This window comes from Mustela erminea, chromosome 3 (assembly GCF_009829155.1).
Source record: "Mustela erminea isolate mMusErm1 chromosome 3, mMusErm1.Pri, whole genome shotgun sequence".
Lineage (NCBI taxonomy): Eukaryota > Metazoa > Chordata > Mammalia > Carnivora > Mustelidae > Mustela > Mustela erminea.
Window position 1 is genome coordinate 95,111,956 of NC_045616.1, and position 20,353 is coordinate 95,132,308.

Sequence of the window (20,353 nt, forward strand, 5' to 3'; positions counted from 1 at the left end):
ATTACCATATGTATACTGATGACAGCCAAACCTACTTTCCCAGCAAAGCTCTATCCAAGGTTCTCCAGCCTAGATGTCTTTCAGTTCAACCTCAAATAACCAAAGGCATCTAGTACACCTCACCCCCATGTGCTACTCTGTCTCAAGCTTAACTGAACCCCACTTCTTCCCCAGCACTCCTCTATCCCAATCCCATTCATACGATTTTTTTAAAGATTTTATTTATTCAACGGAGAGAGAGAGAGAGCACAAGCAAGGAGAGCTGCAGAGGAGAAGCAGGCTCTCTGCTGAGCAGGAAGCCCAATGTGGGGCTTGATCCCAGGACCCTGGGATTATGACCTGAGCAGAAGGAAGACATTTAACCAACTGGGCCACCCAGGTGACCCCCCCCAATTCAAATGATTTTCATTAAATTCTCCCACCTACCCAGTTTCACAAACCAAATCCTTGACTCCTACCTTTCCATCACTCCCAGCTATAGCCAAACAACAATGGAATTCCCTGAACTATTTTTTCAGTCTGTTTCTTTCCAACCTAAGAGTCACTGGTCAAGGTCTGAGCGCCACCATTATATCTAAAAAATACCATTATAGCTGTTAACCGATCTCCAAGCACATCTCAGCCCCTCCAATTCATTGGCATTTGGGACAGAATGATCCTTCTAAAATGAATGGATGGTAGTGTTTGTTTATTTTTTACTTAAAACTGCCATTAATGGGGGCGCCTGGGTGGCTCAGTAGGTTAAAGCCTCTGCCTTCAGCTCCGGTCATGATCCCAGGGTCCTGGGATCAAGCCCCGCATTGGGCTCTCTGCTCTGCAGGGAGCCTGCTTCCTCTTCTCGCTCTCTCTCTCTGCCTGCCTCTCTGCCTACTTGTGATCTCTGTCTGTCAAATAAATAAATAAAATATTTTTTTTAAAAAACTGCCATTAATGATTCACTATTATCCTGAGGAACAGTTCAGTTAATACAATTTCTAAGGGTCTTTATGACGTGGTCCCCAGTTTTCCCTTTAACATCATTTACTTCCTCTTCCACTCAATGCCCCATAACTGTGCCATCCAACCGTTTTCAATTTCACTGTGTTCCATGAAACACCAGGTTCTCTCTGTTTTGACTACAGGCCAACACACTTGCCTTCCATCTCTTGCCTGGCATACCCTTCAGAACTTGGTATCGCCATCACTTCCTTCAGGAAGCTTTCTTCAACCCCCAAATCTGTATCAGGTGCTCCTACAGTGTATCGGGCACCTTCCCTTTAGGGCACTTATACTAAAGAAGTTATCAATCCTGCTTATACCTCCACATCATGAAAAGGAACTTGGGTCTGTAATTTCAGATTCACAAGTTCACGAATATGGCATCCTGTTTTGGGTACTGTATCTTAAGAGACATTTTTGTTAGCCAGAACACATCCAGAAAAAGAAAAACAAAGCTGGAGGCATCGCAATCCCAGATTTTAAGATATATTACTATGTTGTAGTAATCAAAATAGTATGGTACTGATACCAACACTGACACACACAGACCAATGGAAAAGAATACAGAGCCCAGAAACAAACCCACACCTATATGGTCAATTAATCTATGAGAAAAGAAGCAAGAATATACAATGGGGGAAAGATGGCCTCTTCAATAAATGGTGCTGGGAAAATGTGACGGCTATGTGTTAAAAAAATGAAAGTGAACCACCTTCTTACACTATACCCAAAGTAAACTCAAAATGGATTAAAGCAATGAATTCATAAAAATCCTAAAAGAGAACACAAGCAGTAGTTTCTCTGACATCAGCCCTAACAACATTTTTTAAGATACGTTTCCTCAGGCAATGGAAACAAAAGCAAAAATAAACTACTGGGACTTCATCAAAATAAAAAGCTTTTGCACAGCAAAGGAAACCATCAACAAAACAAAAAGACCAACTACTGAATGGGTGAAGATATTCACACACTCTCCAAAAAAAAAAAAAGAGAGAGCGAGATTGTGCCATTTACAACAACATGGATAGACCCAGGGCATATTATGCTAAATAAAAATAAATCAGATTGCAAAAGACAGACACCATATGATTTCACTCATATGGAATATATAAAAACAAATGAGTAAACAAACAAAAAGCAGAATTAGACCTAGAAATACAGAGAACAAACTGATGGTTGTTGTCAGAGGGGAGGCAAGGTAATTGGGGCGGGGGTAGGTCAAGCTGGTGAAGAGGAGTGGGTGATACAGGGATACAGTCATGGTATGAATAAGTCACAGAAACAAAAGCATAGCATTTAGAATATAGCCAATGATATTGTAATAGTATCACATGGTAACAGACAGTAGCTAAAGTTGTGTTCAGTACACCATAACACATAAAGAAGGTGAACCACTTTGCTGTACATGTCAAACCAGTGTTAATGCTGTACGTCAACTATACTCAAATTTTTTTAAAAATTAAAAATTAGAAAAGGAATATATCCAGAGAAGAGCTGAATGGTGAGGGGTCTGAAAAAGATGTCAGGTACGAGTTAAGGGAACTAGAGATTTAGCTCAGCAAAAAACAGAGATAGGACAGCCTTCAAATATGTGTAGGCCAAAGCATACAGCATAAGAGGAAGCATTACTGTGGGTTATCAAAGACGATGGAACCAAAGCTATTATGCATAAGTTTCAGAAAGGCAATTTTTTATTTAAAAAAAGAACCATATTAAGTATAACTGCCCGCCAAAAGATACTGGACTAGATAGAGAAGTGGTGAATTCATACTCCCTAAATTTTTTTAAAAAATAAGGAATACTAAAAAGATCCCTACATTTGATGGGTATTAAGGAGAGCACTTGTTCAGATGAGCACTGGGTGTGATATGTAAGTCATTAGTCACTAAATTCTACTCTTGAAACCAGTATTACACTATATGTTAACTAAAATTTAAATAAAAACTTAAAACAAAAAAAAAAATTAAAAAACACTGTGGAACATAAAGAATAACATGGAGGACATTAGGAAAAGGAAAGGAAAGTGAATTGGGGGAAATGGAGAAAGGGAGACAACCATGAGAGATTGTGGACTCTGAGAAACAAACAGGGTTTTAGAGGGGAGGGGGCTGGGGGTCTGGGTGAGCCTAGTGATAGGTATTATGGAGTACTGGGTGTCGTACAAAAACAATGAATTTTGGAACAATGAAAAATTTTTAAAAATAAATAAAAAATTAAAGAAAAGATGCCCAACGTTTGAGAGAACATCAAACTAAGCAATTACTGACAGACCAAATAAATTCTAACATTCTGAATTTGTAAAATTTATATAAACTAGTAAATTTTATACAAAATTTATTAAAAAAACCACGAGTTTATAGAAGTATTTTAACTATGACTTGGTGGCAGCTGAATTAAAATACATTACCATAGCCTACCCTATTAAGAACATAATGTCTTGGGGCGCATGGGTGGCTCAGTGGGTTGGGCCTCTGCCTTCGGCTCAGGTCTTAATCCTGGCGTCCTGGGATGGAGCCCCGCGTCGGGCTCTCTGCTCAGCGGGGAGCCTGCTTCCCTTCCTCTCCCTCTGCCTGCCTCTCTGCCTACTTGTGATCTCTGTCAGATAAATAAATAAAACCTTAAAAAAAAAAAAGAACATAATGTCTTAAGATATAAGATTTAACTGTCTCACAAAGAAATCAGAGGAATCACTCATTATTTAAAAAGCTGAATACAGGGGCGCCTGGGTGGCTTAGTGGGTTAAAGACTCTGCCTTCGGCTCACCTCTTAATCCCAGGGCCCTGGGATTGAGCCCCGCATCGGGCTCTCTGCTCAGCGGGGAGCCTGCTTCCTCCTCTCTCTCTGCCTACTTGTGATCTCTGTCTGTCAAATAAATAAATAAAATCTTTTAAAAAAATTTTTAAGTAAATAAGTTGAATACATATTTTTCCTCTATTAATGAACATTTCAGAGAGGAAAAAAAAGCACATTAAGTAAGACAGCAAATAAGGACAGTTTTCTTTTTTTATTTGATCCTGGCGGGGGGAGAAAATCTAAATGAAAATTGGTCAGTTTATTCAGACAGAATGCTTATTTCTCAAAGGATAAAAAGGTATCAAAAAGGCTTAAGGAATAATCTTTAAAGAGACTTTGTAGACTACCAAATACTTGGCTTTTGATTTATACAGGAGAAAGAGAGAAAGGGGAGAAAGAATTTTTAAAGTTTTCCTAATGTTTTATAGAATTCAATGGTCATGGAAGGGGGCTCAATACTCTGTCCTCTCTGCTGCCATATTTAGTTGTAACTTCAGGTCACACTGATCTGGAAAAAGCCATTTTTAATGAGTGAGAACAAACATGCAAGAAAATAGGGGGTCTTTATCTTCATGGTATAACTTTATTAACAAGTACGAAGCCTGAATTAGTCATTCAGTGTCATCTCTAACTCTCTACTATTTACAATCCCCATACTTGTACTTTACAATACTAAGAGAAAAAATATTCCATTCTCATTAAAACATAACTTTTATTTTAAGATTTTAATTATTTGACACAGAGAGATCTCAAGTAGGCAGGGAGGCAGGCAGAGAGAGAGGAGGAAGCAGGCTCCCCACTGAGCAGAGAGCCCGATGCCGGGCTCGATCCCAGGGCCCTGGGATTAAGAGGTGAGCCGAAGGCAGAGTCTTTAACCCACTGAGCCACCCAGGCGCCCCTGTATTCAGTTTTTTAAATAATGAGTGATTCCTCTGATTTCTTTGTGATACAGTTAAATCTTATATCTTAAGACATTATGTTCTTTTTTTTTTTTTTAAGATTTTATTTATTTATTTGACAGAAAGGCAGGTGGGGGCTGGGGAGCAGAGAGACTGATGCAGGGCTCAATCCCAGGACTCTGGGATCATGACCTGAGCCAAAGGCGGAGGCTTTAATCCAATGAGCCACCCAGGCACCCCAAAACATAACTTTTAATAAATAGACTTCACTCTTAAGTTTGATTTGATTCAGAGATGAGATCTTTTCTCCTTATAGAGTCTTTTAAAATAAATTTAAATAAATAAATTTAAAAATAAACTTGTGAAACATTATCTTTTCATACAACTTTACAAAACACTTTTGTATATATGGAAGGCTGTAACAGTAAAGAGACAAGCCTCTATTTGGGGTTGGATTGTATCCATTTCCCTCCACTGCCCCTCTCCCAAGAAATGATATGTTCAAGTCCTAACCCCCACTACCTCTCAATATGACCTTATGTGGAAATAGGGCTGTTGCAGATGTAATCAGTTAAAGTGAAGTCATACTGTAGTAGGGTGGGCCCCTAATCCACTATAATGGGCACCTTTATAAGAAAGCAGCCTTGGGAAGATAAAAACAGGGAGAATGCTATGGGATGAGGAAGACAGAGATTGTGGAGTTATGCAGCCGCAAGCTCGGAATGCCAAAGATTGCCTGAAAACCACCAGAAACTAGGAAGAGGCAAGGAAGGATTCCCCTACAGGTTTCTGAGGGAGCATGGGCCTGATGATGCCTTAATTTTGGATTTCTAGGCTCCAGAATGAGGAGACAGCAAATTTCAGTTGATGGTACCTCACTGTGGCAGGCCAAGGAAATGAATACCTTCCATTTGATTGGAAGAGAAAAAAAAGAAAAAAGAAAAGAAACAAACATCACATGAATCTAAATGTTACCATCGTGAGTGCTACAATCCATCATCCAATGAAAACAGTGTTGGCATCGCTTTGTAACTGTAACTGCCAACAACAAGGTCTCCAGCTCAATACAATTTTGAGTCCATGTTTCTATTAATTATCAATTTATTCACTATTTAGGCTAGACTGCTATCTAAGCCAGTGGGTATTATAAATACCCATATTTTTTTCCATCACTTTCTAATTAGGCAAACAGTCCTTGCATTCTTTACATGTTATTTACTCATTTTGACTAAGTAATATGAATACAAAATAAATGCGATGTGAATTTTTTTCAATGAATTCAAAGTTTTTTGGTTTGGGGTTCTTTTCAATATTTTTTTATTTTAAATTCGGTATAGTTAACATACAATGTTTTATTAGTTTTATGTGTATAATATAATGACTCAACAATTCTATACATAATTGGCTGCTTTCCACTGTAAGTCCCCTATACCTATTTTATCCACTCCCTCACTTACCTCCCCTCTGGTAACCACCAGTTTGTTCTCCAGAGTTAATTGTCTGGTTTTTGGTTTGTCTCTTTTATTTGCTTTTCTTAAATTCAACATGAGTGAAATCATAGAGTATTTGTCTTTGTCCGACTAACTTATTTCACTTAGCATAATACTCTAGCTCCATCCACATTGCTGCAAACGGCAAGACTTCATTCTTCTTTATGGCTGAGTAATATTCCATTGGGTATACACACCACATCACTTTTACCATTCATCTATCCACAGACACTTGGGTAGAATTTGAACTATTACATCCTCAGTCTGTCTACCAATCACCCTGTTCTCCCAAAATAAGCACTATTAACATTTTCTTATGTATCTTTCCAATGATATTCCATATATTTATAAAATTACATATATAAAATATACAAATTTTTGTGGTAGACATAATGGTAGCATACTCCATTTACCATTCCATACCTAATTTTTTTAAAAGATTTTATTTATTTATTTGACAGAGATTACAAGTAGACAGAGAGGCAGGCAGAGAGAGGAAGGGAAGCAGGCTCCCCGCCGAACAGAGAGCCCGATGTGAGGCTCGATCCCAGGACCCTGGGATCATGACCTGAGCCAAAGGCAGAGGCTTTAACCCACTGAGCCACCCAGGCACCCCTCATACCTAATTTTTATTACTTCCTATATCTGAAATGATTCTTACAGGTATGACTTTTTTTTTTTTTTAAGATTTATTTGAGAGAGCGAGCGAGTGGACACACATGCACACCACACACGAGTGGGGGTGAGTATTCCACTATATAGATGTATCGTAATATATTTAACTAATCCTCTGTAGATGGATATTTAGGCTGCTGCCAATATTTATCTTTATCATAAATGATGACCTAACAGACGTCTTTTTATAGTCTTGTCACTGAGCCTTTCTTTTGCCATCCTATTTATAACTGCAATCACCTGTTCCCTACCTTGACAGTCCCTACCTTGATCCCATGTTTTATTTTTCCTCGTGGCACTTCAAGTTATCTGGCATTCTATATATCTCATTCATTCACTGCTTGTCTTCACCAACTAGAAAGTAAGCTCCATGAAGACAACAATTTTAATTTGCAACGAACTACTACCTAAGTTCCTGGTACACAGCTAGTGCTAAGTATTTACTGAATAACTCAATGTTTTTTAAAAATTCCACAAAAGAAAACCATACATGATAATGAAAAGGGACAACATATCTTCCCTTTAAGGCAAAATAAGTAAAAGTTCCCGAACTGATCAGTAATTTGTCCTTTTTGTCCTGTACTAATTAGTTATATTGTGTGAAATGAGATTGCTACATTTAATTTGATCTATATTTTGATATACGCTGTGAATGCAGTAATGTCTCCATTTATCTCAGCCTATTTGCCCAAACATAGGGCTAATATTGAGATCTTTCTGAATATTAAAGGACAAGTCTCTGCATCTTTTATGTAGTGGCCCTCCCACAATAACAGCAACCATTAACATGAAATTTCTTCTACCAGCTGTACATTTTCAATCACCAAAAGAGTGACTCAGTGTGGTATTATTTCTGGTAAATGCAGAGGGTGCTGAAATCTCAACTTATTTTGAGAAAGTCAATATATATTTAATTTGTCCCAACTGCCTTTCTAAGGGCTTAAGATGTGGTAAACTGCGTCATTCTCTTGCACAGCACTCAGTACGCATTTCAATTAGGCCCTGGCACACAAGGGCCTCAAAATAGCCCCTGACAAATTGCTCACTGGGAGGGAGTGAAGAGGGGATATACTTTATAGAAAAGATAAAGAACAGGGGTGCCTAGGTGGCTCAGTCAGTTAAGTGTCTGCCTTTGGCTCAGGTCATGATCCTGGGGTCCTAGGTTCAAACCCCACCCTAGGCTCCCTGATCAGTGGAGAGCCTGCTTCTCCCTCTCCAGTTTCCCCTGCCTCTGCTCTCTTTGTCAAATCAATAAAAGCCTTAGAAAAAGAAGTTCTCATTTTTATATTAAAATTTAACAAATCTAAATAATATGCTATAAAAATATCTTTGTTCAACCATTCAGATTTCCAATTAACAACTATACATACTATTACTCAGGATGAAGATCTCCATCTTAAAACAGTTTAGTAATCAATACAGATAGTCCCTGACTTAAGGATTTTTCACCTTTACCATGGTGAGAAAACTACATACACTCAATAAAAACAGTACTTGATAATAAGTTCCAAATTGTGTTATTTTCTTGAGATAGTGATATAGAGCACAATATTTTTTTATGATGCTGGGCAGCAACGGTGAGCCACAGCTCCCAGTCAGCCATACTATCTTGAAGGTAAATGACAGATAAACTTACAACCATTCCGTTTTTCATTTTCGGCATTCAATAAATTACATGAGATATTCCACACTTTACTGACCAACAACTGTAGGCTACTGCAAGTGTTCGGAGAACATGTAAGGTAATAGGCTAATGGATGATGTTTGGTAGATGCATCAAATGCCTTTTAGGTTCTGGATGTCTCAACTTACGATATAACCCCATTCTAAGTTGAGGAAGATCTATACGTTTTTCCAAGAAAACACAAAAGCCAATTTCCCTAACAATTTCAATTCCACCCACTCCTGTGTATGTACAACCTGTCTGTTACCAAGAGCCAAATAAGCTCTAAACTTAGCAAAGGAATCATCAGGAAGGTTTATGGGTACTAGGTCATGTTTATTACAACACCACTTTGAAAGGTTTCTCTAAGCTTAAAAGCAAGAGGGAAAATATAAAATTTGCAAGATAACTTAGATGTAAATGAGAATCTTGAACTTTTACATGTATTTTTAAAATTGTATTTCTGAAACAGGTAAGATTCTGTATTTTAAAAAAAATTATGGTCCACAAACAATAAATCTGAGGTTTACTTTTTTTTTTCTTTTTTAAGAGGGGGGCAGAGAGAGAGAGAAAGACTCTTAAGTAGGCTCTACTGGAGCCCAATGCAGTTTAATCTCACAACTCTCAGTTCATGACTGGCCCAAATTCAAGAGTGGGATGCTCAACCAACAGAGCCACCCAGGCTCCCCAGATTTACTTTTCTAATGTCAGAAAGTACAGTAGTCTTCCCCTTATTCCTGGTTTTAGTTACCCACCTTCAACCACAGTCACAAGGACATGATCCTCCTATTGAAATATAATCAGGTCAAGAGTCGCCTAACATTACCTTACAATGCCTGTGCAGATCACCTCACTTCAACTCATCACAGAGACATTTTTTTCATCTCACGTCATCACAAGAAGGATGACTATAGTACAGTGAGATGTATCAAGATGGGGCGCCTGGCTGGCTCACTCGGAAGAGCACTCTTGATCTTGAGGTGGTGAGTTCAAACCCCACACTGGATATAGAAGATTACTTTAAAAAAATCAATGAAAGAGGGCACCTGAGTGGCTAGTTGGTTAAAGGATCTGACTCTTGCTTTTGGCTCAGGTCATGCTCTCAGGGTCATGGGATCCAGCCCAGTCTCTGGCTGCATGCTCAGTGTGGAGTCCTGCTTATCCCTCTCCCGCTGCTCCTCCCCCTGCTGTATTTATTTCAATAAATAAACTCTTTTTTTAAAAAAAAGAGTTTATTTATTTGACACAAAAAGAGAGATAGAGAGAGCCCAAGCAGCGGGAGCGTCAGGCAGGCAGAGAGAGAAGCAGGCTCCCCACAGAGCAAGGAGCCTGATGTGGAACTCGATCCCAGGACCCAGGGGTCATGACCTGAGCTGAATGCAGACACCTAACCACCTGAGCCACCCAGGCACCCCTCAATAAATAAAATCTTTAAAATAAATAAATGAACTTTAAAAAAAAAAAAAAAGCTATTCTGAAAGAACCCACATTCGCATAAATTTATTCACACAAAAAATTACAGTAAACTGTTCAAATTGTTCTATTATTAGATGCTGCTATCAATTTCTTACTGCGCCTGATATATCAACTCTATCATTGATATTTATGTATTAAAAAATATATAACAGAGGTATAGTAACAGAGGGCTCACTACTATCCATGAATTCAGACATCTACTTGGGTCTTAGAAATACCTACACCATAGATAATGGGGATTACTATATGCTGGATGGCTTGTGAAGGTTTCCCCATATCCAACTTTTTATACTGACTCATGTTTTCTTCCAGTATTTCTAAAGTTTTCTTTTGTATACTCAACTCTGGAAAATCAAGAACTTATCATGGTATAAACTGTAAGGTAGATAATCAGTTTATTTTTTTTTCCAATTTCTGTACTGGCAATCACATTCATGAGGTTCTGATTACTATGATCAAAGGGCTATAGAGTACTATGAAAGCCACAATGGAAAAAAAAAAAGAAAGAAAACCACAATGATTTCATCACAAAGGTCAGTTTTGCTGTTAGTCAAAACAAAGCTTTTCAAGGCAAAATTAAAAAGGAGGAAGGTAATATACTTAAAAGGATAAATAAACAATACCAATTAAAGCAGAAGATAAGCTATTCCCTTCACTCAAGGATCTTCAACCCAAGGTAAGGTCTGATACTTTCCAGGTACTACAGAGGACAGGTCTGGACAGTTGTAAGGAAATTCATTTCCAGATCTCCAACTTCCTTCTATGCTTTTTTCTGAAACTGGTAAGCCCTGGAGCACCGGGCTATCTCAGTCAGTGGAGCTTGCAACTCTTGGTCTAGGGATTGTAGGTTTCCAAGGCCCATGTTGGGCATAGAAATTACTTTAAAAAAAGAGCTTTAAAGTTTGGGGGGTTTTTTAAAGAATTTTATTTATTTATCTGAGAGAGAGAGACAGAGACAGAGAACGAGTTGGGTGAAGAGCAGAGGGAGAAGCAGACTCCCCCACTGAGCAGGGAATCTGATGTGGGACTCCATCCTGGGATTTCCACATCATGACCTGAGCTGAAGGCAGACGCTTAACGGACTGAGCCACCTCGTCACCCCTACTTTAAATGTTTTTTAATTAAATAAAATTGATGTGTCAAGGCATCATTCATTCTCTTCCTCCACCTTCCCTTTCACAGTAACACTTCCATGTTGTAGGAGAAAGCCACATTTCTTAACTCATCTCAAACCTTAATATGGTACTGATTTTTAACAAGTCTCCCATGCACCAAAGGCATAACTGGCAGAGATGGAGTCTCATTTAAGCAAAGCAAGAAATATTCAAAGAAATTCACAGCAAGACTCGTTACCTAATCAATCTATGTTAGAATCTGGTAGTGAAAATAGTTGTCCAGTGGTTGTTCAGTGCAGGTGTTGTTATTTCTATTAGCACTGCAAATGTCAGGCCACTTTTGACAAGAAAAACATATAATCTGGCTTGACAGTGAGGGCTAACAAATTTTACAGCAGTTCTTTCCAATAAAGTAAGCAGAACAAATAGGGTCAAAGTGTCTGGCAGCATATTCTTTAAAATCAAAGACAACATACAATATTTCAGAAACTACATCTTTGATAATTTCATAAATTTGAAGTTTTAATGTCAGTTTTAAAATTTATGAAGTACAAAGTTTTTCAAAAAACTTTTAAAGGTACATATATAAGAAAGTTCAAAGATAACATTAACTTGTAGACATAGAATAACAGTGCTCTAGAACTAACTACAACAGCAACAGAATACTACCAGCTCTTTAAAAATAATTAAATTAGAAAATAGCTGGGAGGAAAAAAATGGAGACCAACCCTTCAATTTCAGTACCCAAAAATGCTTATATAAAATCTAATTTCATGTTCCCTACAAGCAGTCAACAGCCATCTCTAAAGCAGACTTAGGGGGCACCTGGGTGACTCTGTCACTTGAGTACTCAACTCTTGTTTTTGGCTCAGCTTGAGATTTTCCCTCTGCTCTCCACCCCCCCATCTTGTTCATGAAGGCACTCACTCTCTAAATGAGTAAATAAAAAAAAATTTTTTTAAGATTTTATTTATTTATTTATTTGACAGACAGAGATCACAAATAGGCAGAGAGGCAGGCAGAGAGACGGGGGAAACAGGCTTCCCACCAAGCAGAGATCCTGATGTGGGGCCCAATCCCAGGACCCTGACCTGAGCCCAAGGCAGAGGCTCAACCCACTGAGCCGCCCAGGTGCCCCCAGTAAATAAAATTTTTAAAAAATAAATAAAGCTGAGTCAAGTTTCCAGGTGAACTTAATACTTTCTCTTGCAAACATCAGATGCCAACTGAAGCTATATAACAACATATTCTCAAATACTTAATATTGGGGCACCTGGGTGGCTCAGTGGGTTAAAGCCTCTGACTTCCACTTAGGTCATGATCCTAGGGTGCTGGGACTGAGCCCCACATCGGGCTCTCCACTTGGCTGGGAGCCTGCTTTCCCCCCACCCCCACCCCGACTGCCTCTCTGCTTACTTGTGATCTGTCTGTCCAATAAATAAATAAAATCTTAAAAAAAAAAAAAAAACTTAATATTGAAGAACCTAACACATAGCATTTGAAAGTTATTTAGTAAAAGGCTTTGTAATGATATGCTCACCATACTCAAACTATTGAACACAGAATATGGGAGGTATAAATATTCTATGAGGAAAAAGAAGTTTCTTTAAAACACTATCATGGCCTCTGGGTGACTCAGCTGTTAAGCATTTGACTCTTAATTTCGGCTCCGGTCATCTACCTATTTCATTTGAGAGAAAAAGCACATGCATGTGCACACAAGAGGGAGGGGGCACACAGACAGAGAAGCAGACTCCCCACTGAGTGAGGAGAGCCCTATGCAGGGCTCAATCCTAGGACCCTGAAATCACTGACCTGAACCAAAGTCTGACTCTTAACCGACTGAGCCAACTAGATAGATGCCACAATAAATTAAAAAAAAAAAAAAAAAAAAGGGCTCAGTATCAAGAAATCATACATGTTTTCATTCTAAATCATAAAGGGAAAAGCTTTTACTAGCTCCCATATTCTTTTTAAAGATTACTACAGCTTCTCATATATTGATAAAGTAATAAACTGAGGTAGCATGAACAATTTTTATAAAAAGACGTTTACATATTAGAGGACACCTGGGTGGCTTAGTCAGTTAAGCCTCTGCCCTCAACTCAGATCATTATGTTCCTGAAGTTGAGTCCCCACACTGGGCTCCCTGCTCCATGGAAAGCCTGCTTGTCCCCGCCTGCCTGCTCCTTCCCCTGCTTCTGTGCATGCATGCGCATACTCTCTCTCCCAGACAAATAAAATTCTTAAAAAAATAAATTACATGTTAATTCAATCCTAGAAAAACAAGCAATAAGGGGAAAACTTAAAGATTTTTTGTTGTTGTTGTTGTTCATTTATTTTAGAAAGAGAGAGGGTGACAGAGAGCATGAGCAGGGGGAGGGGCAACAGGAGAGGGAGAGAGAATGATCTGAAGTGGACTCCCTGCTTAGCTCGGAGCCTGGCGTAGTGCTCAACCTCGTGACCCTGAGATCATGAGCTGAGCTGAAATCAACAGTTGAACTACCCAGGCATCCAAAAAAAACATAGTATTTTGCAGTTATATTCTTTGAAAATATTTCACCTATTCATCTATTCAACCCAGAGGTAAACACAGTATGAAAGAACTTTCCAGAAACACCTGAGTTTTTCCAAATGGAAATATTACAATAGACATGCTACTTTAAGAAAGTAACAGAATGGTAACGGCTCACGTTACAGGAAAAGAAAAATCAAGTCTAAGGTGGATTTCTTTCATCCTACCATCTTCAAAATACACTGCATGTAAAGACATACAGCCTTATCACCAAAAAAAAAGGAAGGCTTCCGTTGAATGTTAGGTTACTCAAGTAGCACTTGGCATTCATTCTTTCCTACTACTCCTTCCATACACACCTTCCTGTATCTCAGGTACAGGAAAGCTAAAACAAATTAAAACCAATAAACTACACTTCCCAGACTTCAAGTTATAGTTTGTATTCAGAATGTAAATCAGTTTCTACCAGTAAGAAGTCCTCTTTTGAGATTTGGGAAGCAAAAGTGAAGGAAAGAAAATTACGAAGTTATCCTTCCACTTCTGATTTAAATGGTAAGCAATGACACAACAAAATCAACGTGATTAGAAGCAATTACAGTAACTTTAGTCACCAGATGCCAGCAAGAAGCAGTCACATCACATATTCAGCATTCCTTTGATGGGTCCCCAGTTTTACCTTCCTGACCTTTCAGCTACGGCCTCATGTTCTCAAACATAATCCAGTGATGGTTCTCTGACTCCAACTCTTCCCCACTATCCAATGATTTTTTTTTTAAAGTATCAAATTCCCTGTATAATATCTACCTGAAAATCCCAGAGTACTGTTTGTATCTTGCAAAGAACTCTCACAGATAGACTATGGTTAAGTTTAAAATGTACATGGCTGGGGTGCCTAGGTGACTCAGTCAGTCAAGCACCTGACTCTTGATTTCAGCTCAGGTCAAGCTCTCAAGGGTTGTGAGATCCTGCCCAGGGACTGGCTCTGCATTCAGGGGGAGTCAGCTTGACATTCTCTCTCTCTCCTGCTCAAGTGATATTGACTGCCATAAAAGCACATTTCAGAGTTGACAGCTGGCTTTTTTTAGTCTTTCAACTGCGCATAAAGTATTTCTTTTAGCATTAGTCCAAAATGACTTTATGTAAAATATAAGACAACTGTTAGGGCAACATACAAAAGTAACATTCTAACACTGAATGATCCTATCTGAAGGAATTTATCAGTAATACACAATGGGGAGTCCGCTTCTATCTCTCCCTCCCCCTCTGCCTCACCCCCTGCTTATTCCTCTCTTATAAATAAATCTTTTCTTTTTAAGATTTTATTTATTTATTTGACAGAGATTACAAGTATGCAGAGAGGCAGGCAGAGAGAGGAAGAAGCAGGCTCCCCGCTGAGCAGAGCAGAGAAGAGAGCTCGATGCGGGGCTCGATCCCAGCACCCCGAGATCATGACTTGAGCTGAAAGCAGAGGCTTTAACCCACTGAGCCACCCAGGTGTCCCTTCTTATAAATAAATCTTAAAAAAAAAAAAAATCCACACAAAAAGCTGCTTATGAATATTCATAGGAGTATTATTCGTAATAGCCAAAATGTGGAAACAACCCAAATACCCATTAATGGATGAATGGATAAATGAAATGTGGTATATCCATACAACTGTAACATTCATCCACAAGGGAGAATCAAGTGCTGATACATGCTACGACATAGATGAATCCTGAAACATCATGTTAAGTGAAAAAGGCCACTCACAAAAACACACTGTATGGGGTGCCTGGGTGGCTTAGTGGGTTAAGCCTCTGCCTTCGGCTCAGGTCATGATCTCAGGGTCCTGGGATCAAGCCCCACATCGGGCTCTCTGCTCAGCGGGGAGCCTGCTTCCCCCCTCTCTCTCTGCCTGCCTCTCTGCCTACTTGTGATCTCTGTCAAATAAATAAATAAAATCTTTAAAAAATAAAAAAAAAAAATGGAAATATCCCAGAGCATTTTAAACAAGTCTGAGAAACATTTCAGTCATGAGATTACCAGTTTATTATGAAAGGATGTCATTCTGAAAGGCCAAATGGAAGAGATACACAGGGAAAGGAAAGGGATCTGTAGCTTCCTTGCTCTCCGAGCACGTCACTCTCCGGAGAGCCTCCATGTGTTAACCACCAGAAGTTATCCTACCCCATCCTCTGGATTTTATGGAGGCTTCATTACACAGTCATGATCGATTAAATCATTAGTGTCTGGCAATTCAAACTCCAGCACCTGGCCCCTCTCCAGGTCAGAGAAGTGGGACTTGAAGTTCCAATAATCAATTCACAGTTGGTTCCCCTGGCAACCAGAGGCCATCTGTATGTGCTTCCCAAAAGTCACCTCAGGAACATAACAAAATACACCTCTCTTAGGAAATCCAAGGGTTTTAGGAGCTCTGCACCAAGAAAAGGGAAGACTAAATAGGTTATATCTTATTGTAACTCACAGTATCACACCTATTATCTGGATAAAGCTGCCATAGGGTTTAAAAAAAAAAAAAAAAAAAGAACCTCCTCCCTCAAAAAAAGCCTGAGGATTATTTTCTTAGGCTATAGCCTCAGAGACAAAAATACCAGTCTTTGGGCACCTGGGTGGCTCAGCTGGTTAAGCAACTGCCTTCAGCTCAGGTCACAATCCCAGAGTCCTGGGATCAAGTCCCGCTTTGGACTCCTGGCTCCACGGGGAGTCTGCTTCTACCTCTGACCTGTTCTTTCTGACCATGTTCTTTCTCACTGTCTCTCTCTCAAATAAATAAATAAAATCTTAAAAATTTAAAAAAAAAAAAGCCAGTCTTTGATATATGTCAAAATGCTTTTGAAAAAAAAATAATAATAATAATAATGGGTTCTACAAATGCATACTCCCTCCAGCAATAAATTTAGTACCTTTGTCACTGTACTCAGGTAAATCAGCACCGTTTCTTAAATCCTAAATCTGGTAAGAGAAACTTACTCTTATTAAAGTTGAACACTTTTTCCCAATTTTAGTCACTTTTTTTCTCTGCAAAGGGTAAGTTCTCAGCCTTTAAAATACACATCTGTGGGGAGGCTGGCTGGCTCAGTCGGAAGAGTAGGCAACTATTGATCTCAGGGTTGTAAGTTTGAACTCCATGTTGGGTGTAAAGATTACTTAAAAATAAAATAAACAAACAGACTTCTTTATGCATACAACTGTTATACCATAAACCAAAATTACTTTCTTACCATTTTGACCAGCAATAATGAACTTAGTCTCACTCTGTTCTACTTCAGCTTTTAACTTTAAAACTTTCCCTGAAAGTTTTTAAAATAGTCTCAAGAGGGGCACTTGGGTGGCTCAGTCCATTAAGCATCTGCGTTTGGCTCAAGTCAAGATCCCAGAGTCATGGGATCAAGCCCCACATCGGATTCTCTGCTCATCGAGAAGCCTGCTTCTCCCTCTCCCACTCCCCTTGGGTTGCGTTCTCTCTCTCCCTGTTCCTCTCTCTGTCAAATAAATAAATTAAATTAAATAGCCTCAAGAATCACTCCCCTAAAATAGGCAGATTAAAAGGACACTACAATATGAGTTCACCTGGGTTACTTGAATTTCCAGTTTCCTGACTGCAATTCACTTTAAAGTAAAATATCTAGTTGACTCTGGAGACTTTTTTTTTTTAACATTTTATTTTTTTATTTGACAGAGAGAGAGACAGAGAAAGAGGGAACACAGGCCAGGGAGCCTGAGAAGGAGAAGCAGGCCTACCGCAAGCACGGAGCCCCTCGAGGGGCTTAATCCCAGGACTCTGGGATCATGACCTGAGCTGACGCTTAAGGACTAACCCATCCGGTCGCCCCTGGAGATGTTTTAAAATAATATGAAGTGGGGCGCCTGGGTGGCTCAGTGCGTTAAAGCCTCTGCCTTCGGCTTAGGTCATGGTCTCAGGGTCCTGGGGAGCTCCGCATCGGGCTCTCTGCTCAGCAGGGAGCCTGCTTCCCTCTCACTCTCTCTGCCTGCCTCTCTGCCTACTTGTGATCTCTGTCAAATAAATAAATAAAATCTTTTAAAAAGTTAAAAAAATAAAAAGAGATACAGAGTACAGAGCTTGTGAGCAAGCAGTTTACAAAAAATAAAAAGACACGGTTAAAAAAATAAATAAAAACAAGGTAATGAACATAACTGTGATAAAGAAAAAGTCATTTAAATTATACAACCCCTGGGCACCTGGGTGGCTCAGTTGTTAAGCATCTGCCCTTGGCTCAGGTCATGATCTCAGGGTCCTGAGGTCAAGCCCTTCTTCGGGCTCCCCAGTCAGTAGGGAGTCTGCTTCTTCCTTTCCCACTCCCCCTGCTTGTGTTCCCTCTCTCGCTGTTTTTCTCTGCCAAATAAGAAAAAAATCTTTAAAATTATTCAGTCTTTAAAGGACTCTTCATTAGCTTTAAAGAACTACTTTTAGTCCAAAACAGCTACTTGATAAGATTAGGACTGATTTACAAAGCATGGAATATACCAATATATCTGAGGGACTCTTCCACAAGGATTTGCACATACATGAAACAAAATCAAACATTAATACAATAATTCTTTTTAATACAAGAATTCTTAAACTAAAACTTTTTTTCCCAAGAACTTCCTCATTCTTCATTCTGATATATTAAAAAGGATAGCAATATCTAATAAAATTGTCCCAAACCAGATAAAAGCCTTGAATAAAACATATTTTTCTTCTAAAATTATTTTAATATTAAGGCATCACTAGGACTTGGGGCAGACCAAAAAATAGGAACTTATCTACAGCCCCTTATTTTACCCTAGAGCTATTATTAAAATAAGTCTACTGTACACAGAATCACGTACTGTTTTCCTTTGCTGGTATAACACAATCAAGCTATTGTGCAAAGGTAAAAGAGCTCTTAAGAAAAAATTACTGCTCAAGTAGTTTTTGAGTTGAGGTGACTTACCACAATTCTACTCTCCCTAAACACCACTGTTTTTAATCACAACTTTACTTACAGCTTTACCCACTGTCAAACAAAATTTTCACTTTCCAAAGAGATTTTTTTCAAACTGAAGTAATAAAAGTAATGCTTTTATGATCACAGTATTTGCCAAATTGTGTACTAAGATCTTATTTCAGTTTTTAAAAAATGTTGAGGGGTCGCCTGGGTGCATCAGTCGCTAAGCATCTGCCTTCAGCTCAGGTCGTGATCCCAGGGTCCTGGGATGGAGCCCTGCACTAGGCTCCTTGCTCAGCGGGAAGCCTGCTTCTCCTCCCACTCTCCCTGCTTGTGTTCCCTCTCTCGCTGTCTCTCTCTGTCAAATAAATAAACACAATTTGTCAGTGAATCAACAAAGTTCAATTTTTAAATTAATTTCCTCAAGAAATTTTAAAATAAATTTCCTCAGGTGCCTATAAGAAAATAATCTCTTTATAGAACTTGGGGGGGGAGGGGAGATAAGGGTGAAAAATGGCATGGAATGTCCAGGTGATCGTAGAAGAGACAACAGCGAAAACCTACTAAACCTGAGAAATAAGACCACATCATTTCATTGATTTAGAGATACGGTTCCATAGGAAAAAAATCAGAGTAGCAGGAAGTAAATCATCAGAGACATCAGGTAAGCACTTAGAGGATAATGGGCAGAAGAAGAAAACAAACCAGAAAAAATAAATGAAAAACTAAACTCAGGTATATTTATGTAAATCATTCTGAAAAGCAAATTTTAAAATAAAAGTTATCTAATAATCTAGGACCAAACCAATCCGCTCCACTTCCTTCACCAGGAAAAGAACACCTTACAATGGGCGTAGCAACTCAGTAGGAAAATCAAAAACACCTTCAAAGGCATATCAAGATCTTTTATGCCTGTGTTGGAACAACCAGTCAAAATAAGGTGTTCAGTTAAGCAATTAACATACACACAAATAACCAGTTTTTACACAATAAAAGAATCTACAAACCATCATCAGATGTGAAGGGAATGCAACTTTGAAAAGCAAAAAAGGGACAGCACTGATGTAAGTCACTGAACTGACTTCACAGACCACAAGGAAGAAATTATCTTTAAACCAAAATAACTAACTCTGCTACATTAAACGATAAGAAAAAATGTTCATCAATAGTCAAGCATTTTTATCCATAAAAACAGCAATTTCATATGGTTCCATCCAGTGGTCTGACGATAAATATTTAATAACTACCTCTCTGGAAAAAAGACCCTGACTTACAGCTTTTGTAGATCTCCATGTCATAAATGTCCTACCATAGCCAGTTTCAGGCTGCCAACACAGTGTTACTGCACATGGAGCTGGAGAGATGCAAAAGACCAGCTCACCAGTTCCAACACACCAATAGTTTTTCTACCCAGTACTCTCAACTAAGATTCATCAGAGCAGTTCCTAAATTTTTTCATACTTTCCTTAAATCAGGCTTTTACTTGAATGATCCCATTTCCTACTCCCCTAGGCTAGGAGGCATACATTTCTGACACTTTAAGACATCAATACACTAAAATTCATTCACAAAAAAGAATAAATTTTAAAAAAGAATAAATGAGATTACTACCTTATTTTATTCATTCAACTTTTTTACTAAACACTTATCTAGTGTTATGTATTGTTCTGAGCATTGTTACAGCAAGGAACAAGAAAAAGGAGTTCCTTGCTCTCATAGGCTTATGATCTACTTTAGGACACACTTAAATTAAAAATATATTATTTGGGGGCACCTGGGTGGCCCAGTAGGTTAAGCCTCTGCCTTCAGCTCAGG

At 38.8% G+C, this 20,353-nt stretch overlaps 1 protein-coding gene and 1 pseudogene across 6 annotated transcripts in view; one reads left to right on the plus strand and one right to left on the minus strand.

Moving 5' to 3' along the window:
• The window catches only part of CDC42SE2 (CDC42 small effector 2), a 116,131-nt gene that overhangs the window by 83,654 nt on the left and 12,124 nt on the right, over positions 1-20,353 (minus strand). Inside the window, exon 1 of one of the 6 annotated variants that reach the window (XM_032336819.1) lies at positions 17,808-17,829. The exons of the other annotated variants lie outside the window; for them this stretch is intronic. The gene's annotated coding sequence lies outside the window, so the exon portion shown is untranslated. Of the gene's footprint in view, positions 1-17,807; positions 17,830-20,353 lie in introns of those variants that run through there. 6 annotated transcript variants of the gene reach the window in all.
• The window catches only part of LOC116587232, a 48,908-nt pseudogene that overhangs the window by 16,828 nt on the left and 11,727 nt on the right, over positions 1-20,353 (plus strand).